Source organism: Pongo pygmaeus, chromosome 9 (assembly GCF_028885625.2).
Source record: "Pongo pygmaeus isolate AG05252 chromosome 9, NHGRI_mPonPyg2-v2.0_pri, whole genome shotgun sequence".
In the NCBI taxonomy this organism is placed as follows: domain Eukaryota; kingdom Metazoa; phylum Chordata; class Mammalia; order Primates; family Hominidae; genus Pongo; species Pongo pygmaeus.
The window spans coordinates 70,669,046-70,683,135 of record NC_072382.2 but is presented as its reverse complement, the minus strand read 5'-3'; the positions used below and the strand labels follow the sequence as shown (position 1 = coordinate 70,683,135).

At 37.3% G+C, this 14,090-nt stretch overlaps 1 pseudogene; it reads left to right on the top strand.

The window, feature by feature from the left end:
* The first annotated feature begins 5,602 nt into the window (after positions 1–5,602).
* Positions 5,603–6,553, top strand: LOC129008661 (olfactory receptor 52B2-like; annotated as a pseudogene).
* The last annotated feature ends 7,537 nt before the right edge of the window (positions 6,554–14,090 follow it).

Here is a 14,090-nt window from a genome sequence, read left to right as displayed (position 1 = left end):
AAAAAGAGAAAGAGAAAGAAAGAGAGAGAAAGAGAGAAAGAAAGAAAAGAAAGAAAGAAAGAAAGAGAAAGAGAAAGGGAGAGAGAAAGAAAGGGAGAGAGAAGAAGGAAGGAAGGAAGGAAATCTAATGAGAACATCAAAATTATAAAAAATAGGAAACATTTTTAGCAGGCACCTAGCCTCTTCAAGAGACATTCATCTGGAAAGGTGGCATTCATCTGGATGCATTGGTTATGACATAAACCCTAAGTATAACCAGCATAAGAGGATGCACCCTGTCCCAGTTTGCTATTCTTATATTTATGCATTTGTCCAACCACCATTTGTTGAGGCAGTCTACAGGACAGTATAGACGGTTACGAGGAAAGAGCTGGAGGCCAGACACTCCTGGCTGCCGTACACCAACTCCATCGGTTCTCTTTGGATGAAATTGGGAAATTTATTTAACTACTCCAAGATTCAGTTTCCTCATGTGTGTATGAAGATCTAAGCTACCTCACAGGGTCTGAGGATTGATTGCAATGTTATATGCAATGCACTTTGCACATTGTTTAGTATATTACATAGTGATCTTTTTTTAAGTTTTAATTTAATTTTATATTTTATTCTACTGTGTAACAAGCACTGTGGATGCAGATATGACTAAGACTTTTTTTTTTTTTTACTGTCCTCAAGGAGATCACGGATTAGTAGGGAAATACACACAGAAGGAGGCAATTCCACTGCAGAGTGACAAATAATATGTAACCTCAAAAAGCACAAGGATCTGTGTGGGCACAGAGAAGATACTATGTAATTAGGAAAGAGGGCAGGATGGTCAAGAATCTTATATTGGAGCTGTGTTTTGAAGGAAAAAGAAATTCTCAAGGCAAATGACAGGAATAGGGATATGCTAGGCAGAGAAGACATTATTTCAAATGTGAAGGATTAAGTGAGAATATTGTGAGATTTGGGGAATTGTATGCACCCTTATATGGACAGCACCCTAGATATGCTGAGACTGAGAGAAAAGAAGAGGAAGGTCAGATGAGTTTGGAGAAGTAAACAAGAACTTGTACTTTCTGATTCAGAATTTGAATCTTATCCTGAAGACTAAGGGAGGGAGGGGGCTAATAGAGGATTTTACTTGGGAGTGTGACAAAATGAAATTGACATATTGAAAAGTGCATTCTGGCTACTATGTAGAGTTGCTATCGGAATGAAGTAAGATGCAATTGAAATGAAGTTTTAGAAACAGTAGAATGAGTTTCAGAATTTCCCTGTAGTCCAGGCAGAAATGATGATACATGCTAAAAGGGATGAATTAAATAATGCTTCCTCCAGGGCTGGAATTAGGGGAAATGACTAGATTGCAACATTTAAGGAACAAAGGACTCACTCTCAGGGTTTTAAGTGCTTCCTTTAATGTTGCATCCTAGGCACCTCTATGGGGCTCACTGCTCAGTACACAGACGCTCAAGGTGTTATTGCCAGTTAAACAGAAAAGAAGTTTACTGTTTTCTTCTTTGCTCACTTGTCCCTGTGTGCTGTTTAGCTGGAGACAGGGGCAGGAAACAAGTCCCAGAGGTCACTCTACTGGGACTTTCTTAGGAGCCATAAATGCTCTCAGGCTCATCCTGTCTGCAGCGCAGTGGAGTCTCCCATCTGTGGTTGAAGGAATGGATGGAAGTGTGTGAGCTAGATTGCACAGATAGCAAGCAGAACATTTCTGGTGAACCTGGACACACAGACACATAGAAGTTACTGTAACCACCTAGATTGCAAGAAACCTTTCCTTTGTGGGCTAGCCAAGTGGGCAGGAGTAAAGTAAGTAACTTTATTTCAGAGTGTAATTTTTGGCTACCTTTACCCAGGATTTCAAGTCTCTGAATCTGAATTTCCCCACAGGTCCCCTGTAACATTTCTCCAACTTTCAGCCTTCTTGTGTCCTTTCCCAGGAATAATGACCACCTCTGTACCTTGCTCTCTGAGTCTTCCCCAGTGACATTTTGCAGCTGTAATTATCTAATTCACAGAACCATGCGTGATGAAAATGCCAGCATCCAGGGGCTCCTGAATGCCACAGGCTTTTAATAGGGTCTATTCAAGAGGGTGCTCTAGTCTTCTAACTCAAGGTAGGACTCCAGATCAGAGATGCTCCCAAGTAAGTGGTCTGGGGAATCAGTGCTCTTGATAGAGAAGACAGGGATTCTATGGGTACTTCTCAAATCTTATCCTCCGTGGGTAGCTAGATCTTGATCTAGACTTCCTGGTTGCTTGTCTATGAAGTCTGAGCTCACACACATAACTTCTTCCATTTTAAAAGCTTGAGACATCACATCAGAGATATTATTTGCCAAGCTGATCTTCATGAATAGGAAAAATGCCTTGGCTCTTTAAGAAATATTAGGGAAATGTTTTAATGTGGAATAAAGGACAATCACATATTATTGTGCACACATTTCTATTCTTTGGTAAATGTAACTCCGTAATTGCTGCTATGCCAATTTATGGCATCAACCAATATTTCAAGTGACAGTAATCAATAGCAGACTGCCCAACTTATTTTTAAAAATCAAAGTACAACTCCAGGTGATTCATGAGCTTGGAGCTGGTCCAACAGAAAAAAACTAGATTCTTAGTTATTCATTAGAAGATACTGAGTAAACTCCTCTAGAAGTTGGGGATATTAATTAAAGTGGTTCTAATGAAAGTCTAAAATTTTCATCACTCCCTTTAATAACGAAATGAATTTCATCAAATTACTGTCATATATTTATTTGGTAATAGTAAAATGATAATTTTCTATTAGAAAAATAGAAACTATCAGATAATAAAAAAATAAAGTAATATCACCTGTTAGTTTACTACCTAGATATAACAATAGCTAATATTTCCATGTTTTCTCTACCAGACATCCTATCTATGCATGTATGTGTATATACATTATCGCTATTGTTCAACACATACAGGTGATACTTTGGAAAAGTGTTTAGCTTATTTTTTAATTTAGCAATAAATGGTAAATATTAGATGATATTTATTTTATATAAAAATAAACTACCTTTGTATATAAGTCAATCTCTCCTGATACAGGATAATTTGTTAATGAGAAAATTAGTTTTCTTTTTTTCTAACTTCTATTTTACGTTCAAGGGTACAAGTGCAGGTTTGTTACAGAGGTAAACTTGTGTCATATGGGTTTGTTGTACAGATTATTTCCTCAACCAGATATTAAGCCTAGTACCCATTAGTTATTATTTTTCCCTCTCTTCACCCCTGGTAGACCCCAGTGTGTTGTTCCTCTCTATGTTCTTATCATTTACCTCCCAATTATAAGTGAGAACACGTAATAACAGTATTTGGAGTTTTGTTCCTGTGTTAGTTTGCTAAGGATAATGGCCTCCAGTTCTATCCATGTCCCTGCAAAGAACATGATCTCATTCTTTATTATGGCTGCATGGCATTCCATGGTGTATATTTTCTTTATCCAATCTATTATTGATGGACATTTAGGTTGATTTCATGGCTTTGCTATTGTGAATAGTGATGCAATAAACATATACACGCATGTGTCCCTATAATAGAACAATTTTTATTCCTTTGGTATATACCCAGTGATGGCATTGCTGGGTCAAATGGTATTTCTGTCTTTAGGCCTTTGAGGAATTGCCACTGATTGAACTAATTTACACTCCCACCAACAGGGTATAAGTGTTCCTTTTTCTCCACAACCTTGCCAGCATCTGTTATTTCTTGACTTTTTAATGAAAGCCATTCTGACTGGTGTTAGATGATATCTTATTGTGGTTTTGATTTGCATTTTGCTAATGATCAATAATTTTCTTTTTAATGAACATAATTAGCTATTTAAAATAATGGCTGGGTTGGGGATTTATTTTTCTTCTTTAGAGAGTATTTCATTATATGGCCCCTTTTCAGGGATAAAACCCATTTAGCACGGGTGTGGTTGCACAAAAATTACTGGGAGGGAAGATTTCAAGAAAGTCAATCACACTATGCTCCTTAAAGAAAAAAAAAAATTGCCGCGCGCGGTGGCTCACGCCTGTAATCCCAGCACTTTGGGAGGCTGAGGCGGGCGGATCACGAGGTCAGGAGATCGAGACCATCCTGGCTAACAGGGTGAAACCCCGTCTCTACTAACTATACAAAAAATTAGCCGGGCGTAGTGTCAGGCGCCTGTAGTCCCAGTTACTCAGGAGACTGAGGCAGGAGAATGGCGTGAACCCGGGCGGCGGAGCTTGCAGTGAGCCGCGAGAGCCTGGGCGACAGAGCGAGACTCCGTCTCAAAAAAAAATTGGTTTACGCTTTTCATTCAAATTCAGTTCTGCAGATATAAAGAAAACCGGAAACCTAATTTACTTGTGTTGGGGAAGGCAATAAATATTTTAACCATAATTCTGCTAGCCTAAAAAAATAAACCCCAAAACAAAACAAAAAGCACTTGAAGCCTGGATTTAATGCAGGGGCCTGGATGTGGTTGTGAAGATCTTCTCCTACTACAGGAATATGAGTGTAGTAAAGGTAAAACAAACAAACAAATTTGGTTCTGGCACACACACACAAAAAACCTTTAAATAATTAAAAACTAACAAAGAAATTATTAAATGAATTTTAAGTAAGAAGAGTTTAAATAAGTGGTTGGTATACGTATCCAATTATACTGACAACTTATATTTTGATAATTGCTCAAACTACTTACTTCTGACAGTGTTTCTTTAAAGTCATGAAGTTTAGATGTATTAACAAGTAAAACTGAAATACACATAATATTTTTTAAAAGTCTGAGTAGACTTTGGTTCAGAATCTCATCCTGCATTTCAGGAAAGATATTCATCTTGTGCCACCGCTGCAGCTCCACCCATTCTCAAATAGCAGCATCCCCAAGTGTAGTCGTAGTTCTTAATAATTTAATAAAATATTTCAAAACAAATTCATTTTAATTAATGGATACTCATTTATTATATAGAGAAATAGAAAGACAACTATATTGTAGAACTATGGTTTTCATACATTATAATTCTACGTGAAGGATTTCTGTTTTGAAAGCTTTTACATTCATTTTGCCCTTTCCTGCCCATGTTGATTTCTCTGTACATATTATAGATGATCAATAAATGTGTAATCAATTAATAGTTGATTAGGTAAATGTGTGTGCTAGATAACAGAATTGTTTAATTCAATAAGAAAAACCTTTTGGTTCCTATTTTTTCTTGATATTCTTTATAAAAATTAATAATTTTCTCTCTTAAAATGTTTAGTTGCAGAATACAATTATTATTAAAGATTTTACAATTTTGGATGGTCATAATTTTAATTTTATGTCAATTTTATGAGAAAATAGTACTGGCTTCAGGATTTTCTTTTGACGCATCTGTTTAAAATTATGTGATCTTATTTTAAATTTTTAGAATATTTCTCTTCAAGGCTGAATACTACACATATTTAGGTCAGTAGTTAACAAAACTGAGTAGGTAAGACTTGTTAACCCGAGCTCATTGAGGGTTAATAAATATATGCTAATTGATTATGACCAATTGACTCTCTACTTTCTTTCACATTAGACAGAAAAGTGGTGAAAGTTCCATACCATAATTCTGGCATGTCAGCTCCCAACCACTCCACTGCCAATCATGATATGTTTGTCCTCATTGGCGTTCCTGGCCTGAAGGAGCTGCAGGTGTGGCTCTCCATCCCCTTCTGTCTGATGTACCTGGTGGCTGTGTCAGGAAATGATCTCCTTATCTGTATGGTGGCAGTGGAGCACAGTCTTCATGAACCCATGTGCCTCTTCCTCTCCATGCTGGCATTTTGGGATCTGATTCTATCCACATCCACAGTACCCAAAGCCTTGAGCATTTTCCGGTTTGATGATGTGGACATCTCCTTTGGTGGCTGTGTCACTCACCTCTTTTTTATGCATTTTGCCTTTGTAGTGGAGTCAGGCATTCTCTTGGCCATGGCTTTCGACCGCTATGAGGCCATCTGCTACCCAGTGAGGTATACCACCATCTTTAGCCACGGTGTTATTGGCAAAATCGGGGGTGTCGTGGTATTCAGGAGTTTTGCAACTGTCTTCTCCATCGTCTTCCTTGTGAAGCGTCTGCCCTTCTGCTGGACAAACATCATTGCCCACACCTTCTGTGAACACATGAGGCTGGCAAAGCTAGCTTGTTCTGAAATCACCATCAATATTTGGTATGGAATCTCTGTACCACTACTCAGTGTTACGTTAGATATGGTGACAATAGTCATGTCCTAGGGGCTCATTGTTCAAGCAGACTTCAGGCTGCCCTCCCTTGGTGCTCAGATGAAAGCACTCAGCACCTGTGGTTCCCATGTCAGTGTCATCCTCATGTTCTACCTTCCAGGAATTTTCACTGTCATTGCTCAGCGCTTTTGCTGAAAATTTCCCAAGCATGTCCACATCCTGCTGGCCAATCTCTATGTTCTTGTTCCCCCCATGATGAACCCAATTATCTATGGAGTAAAGACTAAACAGATTCAGAAAGGGGCGGCCCTTGTGTTTTCTCCAAAAGGAAAATGTTGCTGAGGGTGACTGGATCTTACTGTGGCTTTTTAAAGAAGAGGAGGATGGTCCTATTAGATGATAAGAAACGTTTGCCATGTATTTTTTCATGAAATAGGGATGACCCAAATTATATAAGTCCCTTATTTCAAAGGGAAATAGGTTCTCGAAGGTTTGTTATTCAGAGATAAACATTATTATTTTAAATATCGATGGATTTTTTTAACATTTAATGACAACATATTTCTACTTCTACCAAACAAATGTAAAATCAATATATAACACTTCTCTAATATTTAAATTTTAGATATCTCTGTGTCCTCCTGAACAGCTATTATAAATACAATTAGAAATAGTGAACCCCCAAATTGGATAAAAATAGGGAAAAGGTAGAGGCTTCCCCTTCTATCTAACTTTATTTGCAAACAAACGAGAATATCTGATAATACTAGATAGAGCCATTCACATATATGATATAATGTTACAGTGTTATAAATACATGATTTGGGAGAAAAAAGATCACATAATTAGATCAATTATTTTTGAGATATAAACTGCCCTGAGTGCTGGGTGTTCTAAGAGAGTTTCCTAAGCATTAAGCATGCCCTCTTCTTTAACTAATTAACATCTTTCTCACAGGGTTGTTTGAAAATCCAATGAGAAAGTGAATATTAAAGCGCTTTAGAGGTTATAAAATTGTATCACTTTTTTATAAATGTGCTGTGTCATTATTATTAGTGTAATTATGTTTCCTGGTATGAGGTTTCATTCTCATTATGGTCAAAAGTTAAATGCAGGCCAGGTGCAGTGGCTCACGCCTGTAATCCCAGCACTTTGGAAGGCCGAAGCGGGCAGATCACCTGAGGTCAGGAGTTCCAGACCAGCCTGGCCAACATGGTGAAACCTCATCTCTACTAGAAATACAAAAATTAGCTGGGCATGGTGACGTGCACCTGTAGTCCCAGCTATTTGGGAGGCTGAGGCAGGAGAAATGCTCAAACCTGGGAGGCGGAGGTTGCAGTGAGCCCAGATCATGCCACTGCACTCCAGCCTAAGCCACAGAACAAGACTCAGTCTCAAAAATAAAAAAATAAAAATAAAAAGTTAAATGTAAAATAGCAAAAACCTTATCCTTTGTCTACAGCCAAGTCCTCCTATCACCCTCCTTCTTTCTTTTCCCACCAGGGATCACTTAGCTATGGTGAAGTGTCCTCCTGTAGCTTTTCCCTATCAGTTGACTCTGAATGGAGGATGACAACACACTATTCAGCTGCTCTATCTGCACTGCTACTATACCAAGTGGTGTGACTGGCTGATGCCTCTTTGCACTTCCCATCCTTCAGAAACCCCTGTAAGGATTTTCAAAGAAATTTTACCTTGCTCCAGAACTATGGGACCTCCTTCTTCTCAGTTGTCTGTTCAGACTCTTGGCATCTTGTAGGGTGTAGAGAAATTACTTTTGTGTTTATCCTATGTTGGGGATGTTTGGATTAATTTTGCCAAAAACTTGGGATGCTTGGCTAACAGCAAGCCTTGGAAATTGAATTTACAACTACATAGATATTGAGAGAACTCCAGAGGGATTTACCTAACTTCAGAAGTGTGGAGACATTTCTGGGTTGTGAAGCTTGTGAGAACGGTCTTATTTTTTTCTGAAATATTTATACCCTGGTAATGTCTAAGGAAACATTCTGGGAAGGAGGGAGGTATGTGTGTGGGGGTGGGTCTAGGGAATAGTCTCTCTGGCTTTCGTGAGCAAAGAAAATATATATTTCTTCATTCTTTGCTTATGATGCGCATATACCATGCCATAGGACATTTGACCTGGCCTTCATTGCATTGTCTCAGGAGCAAGAATCAGCTGTGGGGGACCACACAGTTATTATTTTCTTTTTAACTGAATAATAACAATGTCTCTTGTCCAGAATAATTTGTGTGTTCCTTCAAGATGAAATTGATAAAATGAATCTTTAAAACACAATGTAATTCAATGCAAACTTCTAATGTAAATGATCTTCAACTTTCACATAATTCAGCCCTGTATATTTTGAGTGACAATTGTCCTTATGTAATTCCTGTCTCTTCTTCCCACTCTCCTTTCTTCTTCACTGCCTATAGTAATACAAAGCTATGTACTTAAAAAGTTATATCTAAATCACAATAAAATAACGTGTTATCAAAATACTCTCAAAAATATGATCAAGTTTAGGAATATGAAAGGTCATTGGGGTAAAACTAACCAAGGGGACATAAAAATCAGAGTTCAAAAGAAAAGAGCCAGTGAAGTGGTTGAAGCTCAAGTGCAGCCTTATAAGGCCTGCAGTCGTGGCCTGAGCCACACTCAGGCTTGTGAATTGGGCTTCAAGAGGACTATGGCCAGTGGTAAGCTGATGAATGCTTAACAGCCAATTCTTGGGGCTTGACTATAGAGCAGCTGATTGAGAAAATGTAGATATTTCCACTATAGCTGACTTCAAGCTACCAATTTGATGTTGACCTGCTTGCAAAATTCCTGAAAGTTAACATGCGGTTCTCATGAGCCAGTGGGAGCAGCCTGTAGCACATGACTCTTGTGACTCTAGTTAAACCTGACACACTGGGATTAGAATGATGTAACTCAAAAAGGATGTGACAATGAAGTCTCTGGGCTACAGAAATCCTGACTCCTTCTGAGGTAGAATAGTGAGTAGGTAAGAACAAAAATTTTGGAATGAAATTGACTTATTGTCTATATATCATCATATATTTCTTGCATAATAATGAGCATATTGTTTAACTTTTATTAAGGTAAGATTCACATGACATAAAATTCTCCACTTTAAAGTATGTAATTTAGTAGCTTTTAGTACGTTTCTAATGTTGTGTAACCATCACCAAAGTCTAATTTCAGGCCTTTTTATCACCCCAAAAAGAAAACCCATATTCACTAACTAGTCACTCTCCACTTCCTTTTCCTGCATTAACGTACTTCCTGTCTCTACAAATGTATCTCTTCTAGACATTTAATGTAAATGAAATTATGCAATATGTCAGCCATTTGTGTCTGATTTCTTTCACTTAACATATTTTCAAGATTCATTCATATTTCATCATGTATTGAAACTTTATTCCTTTTTGTGGCTGAATATATTTTATTGTATAATTATACCACATTCATCAGTTGATATACATTTTACTTATTTTTACTTCTATTTTCCTACTATGAATAATGGTCTTATAAGCAACCATTTACAAGTTTTTATTTGAACACCTGTTTCAGTTCTCTTGGGTATATACCTAGGAGTAGAATTGCTAGGTCAAATGGTAATTCTACATTTAACTTTTTGAGGAACACCCACTGTTTTCCATAGAGGCTGTACCATTTTACGTTCCCACTACCAATGTATCAGGGTTCTAATTTCTCCTCATCCTCACTTGTTATTTTCCTTTTCATATATATATGAAATACATATATGAAACATATCTATGAAATATATATATATCACTGTCCTAGTGGATGTGAAGTAGGACAAAGTATTTTATGCAAAAAGATTACAAAATCATTTCCTCTTCTCCTCCTTGTTACCCAAGTTCAAGCTAAGCTTCATTTTCCAGAGGGAATAGCATGTATAAAGGTCCAAGTGGAAAGAAAACATACTTTGTTTGAAAAACTAAAAGAAATATGGTATGATTGTAACATAAGAGCATGTAAGAGTAAGAGAAAAGAAGGAGGTTGGGGCTAGTGGACACCAAGCAATGACTGGTTGGCATCGTCATACTATAAAAGGCTTTGAAAACATACACGTTAGGAAATTTGGATTGTATTCAAAGCAAATAGATCTACTGTTGAATGATTTAAAGTAGAAAAGTGAGTTGATCTAGGTTTGAGTTTAGTAAGACCATGATATTTTCTGAGTAGCAAGTGGATGGGAGAGAAAAAAAGATTGGAGGTAGCAAATTCCTAAATTAGGGTATGGAAAACTTGGGAGAGAGAGACAATAGTGATCATATTTTAATGTGAACTGTGTGGATAAATTCAAAGCATATTTAGAAGACATAATAAATAGTAAACATATTTTTAAATAATTAAATAATTAAAGAAAATAAATGAGATAAAAATAGACTTTGACAGGGAAAACTAGTTAAATTTTGTACTGTTTAATAAGAGAGAATTCAAGATGATTTGTGGATCATGAAGCAAATAAGGAGAGAAGATGGTAATTTTTATTTGAACATGTTGATTTTGAAGTTTCAGTGGGAAATCTAAGAGTAGACATCAAATAGGAAGTTGGCTATAGGGGCAGATAAGGAATTTGATGTACAGCTTTAGACTTGGTAATTTTCAGCATAAAGATGCTTACTGAATTTATGAGCTTGCTACATCTTAAACACACTAAGCCTCACAAGCCTATAAATTAATTTGTTTCCTTATTTGAAAAAGAGAAGATTGAAGCAGGATGAAAGGACTAAAAGAAGGGTAAAAGTTTCTGCATTTATTTATGATTTGAAATAAGCAACACCTCATTTTAGGCCATAGAATGAGTGCTTCCCATATTTATGTTTCTGACGGTAGAAAATTAGAATGCCTCCATTTGATGCCTATTATTTTCTTGCAACTCGAATAATCCTTATCTCTCTTATCTCTTAATTGCTTTAATTGTACTAATGAGTTTCTCCAATAGCATTGAAACCTTAAAATTCATAAAAATTGGATCTCTCATTGGAAGACTTTCTGCTAGTGATTTACATAAGAATTCTTTTAAATTTTTCACAGCCCATTTATCCATATTCTCATCCTCATATCACTGCATCCCTTTAAGAAAGAATAAAAGTATGACCTTGTTTCCAATCTGCTTTGTTTTTATTCCATAATTATGGAATTGAGTACAGAAGGGATTGCCCTATAGAGGCCCACAAACATCATGTAAAAAGTGCAAGAGACACTTTGGCCAAAGTGATGAGTAAGGGCAGAAAGCATGATTGGTGTGTAAAATATGAGAATGACACTGACATGAGAACCACAGGTGCTTAGGGCCTTCAGAAGGGCATCACTGGATGGAAGGTGGAAAACAGCATGAAGGGTGAGGGTGTAGGAAATATCAGTGAGGATCAGATCTGAGATAATAGTCATTACCAATACAGTAAAGTCATACCAGATATTGATGGAGATATCAGCATAGGAAAGCAGGGCCACACCTATGTGCTCACAGTATGTGTCAGAATTAATGTGTGTTCTGCAGAAGGGCAAATGCTTCCCCAGGAAATCAATGGGCAAAATGTTATTAAACCTCCAATCAATGCTCACCACAATCTTGCCAAGTGTCGAGGTGCCAAGTCCCTGGTGTATCTCAAAAGGAAACCAATGGTCATGTAATGATCAAATGCCACACCCAACAAGATGGACAAGTCCAGAAAAAAAGCTGAAGTGAAGTAGACCAAAAAAAAAACCTGGTGAAGCATCCAGGAAATATTATTTTATGAGCTTTCAACTAGAATATCCCAAATGTTTTGGGGAAATATGTGATGCATAATATGAGGTTTGCAGAGGCCAGTATAGAGAGGAAGAAAAACATGGGTTTATGGAGGTTGTGTTCCACAGTGATAAGGTAGAGAAGGATGACATTCCCTACAAGGGAGACAAGGTAACTGGTAAAGGAGAGAATTCCCATCCAGATGCAGAACCACTCCAGCCCTGGGATCCCCAACAGAATGAAGAGTCCTGGATTGAAGCTACTTAATTTCAATGTGGCCATCATGGTGATTGCCATTCGCTGAGGACAAAATGTCACACTTGATTCTGAGACTGACTGGCCTTGAATCCATTTAAGTCTTTTTTATAACTTGGATCCCTTTGCCTTCATTGTGTAACAAACACTAAGAAAAACACAATCTATCTCTTGTCATAACCTTTATAACATTTATCAAAGGCTGACAAAAGGTATTAATTAAACCCACTATTTCCTGCCTATAGCCATTACCATAACCACCTTGTTAGTATATCAGGACCATGTCCCACCAACCCATAACCTGAGAGAATACTGGCCCTTTGTTGTCAACTAAAATTCCAAGACTGTTTTCCTCTCACTAACTAATTCAGTCTAAGATTTCTCAAGGATGTAATCTGAGTGTTGACTATGACTCTTCCTCCTCCTTCAAATCTGGTATTTTATTTTCCTACTTCTGTGACTTTCTTTTGGAACCCCTCTTTTTACCTGCCTACTCCATTTCTTCACCACTGCCTCACTTGAACCCATCCTGATTATTAAATGGAACTGTAGAATGAGAATGCTGATTCTTATTCTGGTTCTGTCAATATTTTGCAAACCTTTACCTAATTGTGCTACCTTATTGGTCCCCGAAAACAGGAAACTATCAATTCACTCACAATCTTGTGTAAAAGCACATAACTATTCCCTTTATGCCTACAGAATACATTTTATTTCCCTGCTCAGCAGGCAATCTCTTTCCTATATATATGGGTTCTACCTATGTGAATGTGTCTAAAACTATCCCCTAAAGCATACCCATATAGGACTTCATATATTCTCCAACATTGTTACATCTCACTGCTTATATTTTACTCCAAAAGTGCAATCTTGCCTTCTCTCAATGTCTGAATTCTACCCATTATTTATGATTCTCGAAAGTGCTAATGTCCTCTGAAAACCTTCTCCAGGATTACTTAACCATGTTTTGAAAAGGACTGACACATCTGTGGGAATCCAGAAGTTCAGGTGCTTGTAAAGAGCTGTGAGGAGGCCCTATTGTCTCACCTGTTGCTGACCTTAATACTCTGCAAAAGCAGGAAATGGAAGCAAAGAAAGGGTTGTAAACTGCACTGCTAAGTGTTTAATGTGTGCCTCAAAATGCCAGTGAAGCCCCTCAGCAACCTGGGAGATTGATTGTTCACAAATATTTAAGAAAATCTCTGTTCGTTAGCTGACCACTAAGATAACTGAGTAGAAAATTCAGTGGCTGTACATGACAAACAATAAAACCTTTACAGAAATAGTCCAAAAAGCGACTTAAAAAAGAAAAACCTACAATAATTAGCAACAACAGCAAATCCTGGGAATGGAGGAGAATCTGCTTTCCAGGGTCATCACTTTATATTATTTAAATTTTCCAGTTTTAACAAAAAAAATTATGAGACATTCAAAGATATGACATGTGACCTATACACGGGAAAAAGAAAAGTCAATAAAATCTGTCCCTGAAAAAACCCAGATGTTAGACTTACTATACAAAGACTAAATGAGCTGGCTTAAATATATTCAAAAAGCTAAAGGAAATCATGTCTATACAACTAAAGGAAAATATGAGAAAAACATCACACCAAATATTAAATATCAACAAACAATTTATAAAAAGAAGCCAAATAGACATTCTGGTGTTAAAATTTGGAAAAACTGAAGGGTGGCTGGCAAGATGGCCTAATAGTAACAGCTCCGGTTTGCAGCTCCCAGTGAGATCAATGTAGAAGGTGGGTGATTTCTGCATTTCCAACTGAGGTACCCGGCTCATCTCATTGGAACTGATTAGACATTGGGTGCATACCACAGAGGGCGGACTGAAGCAGGGT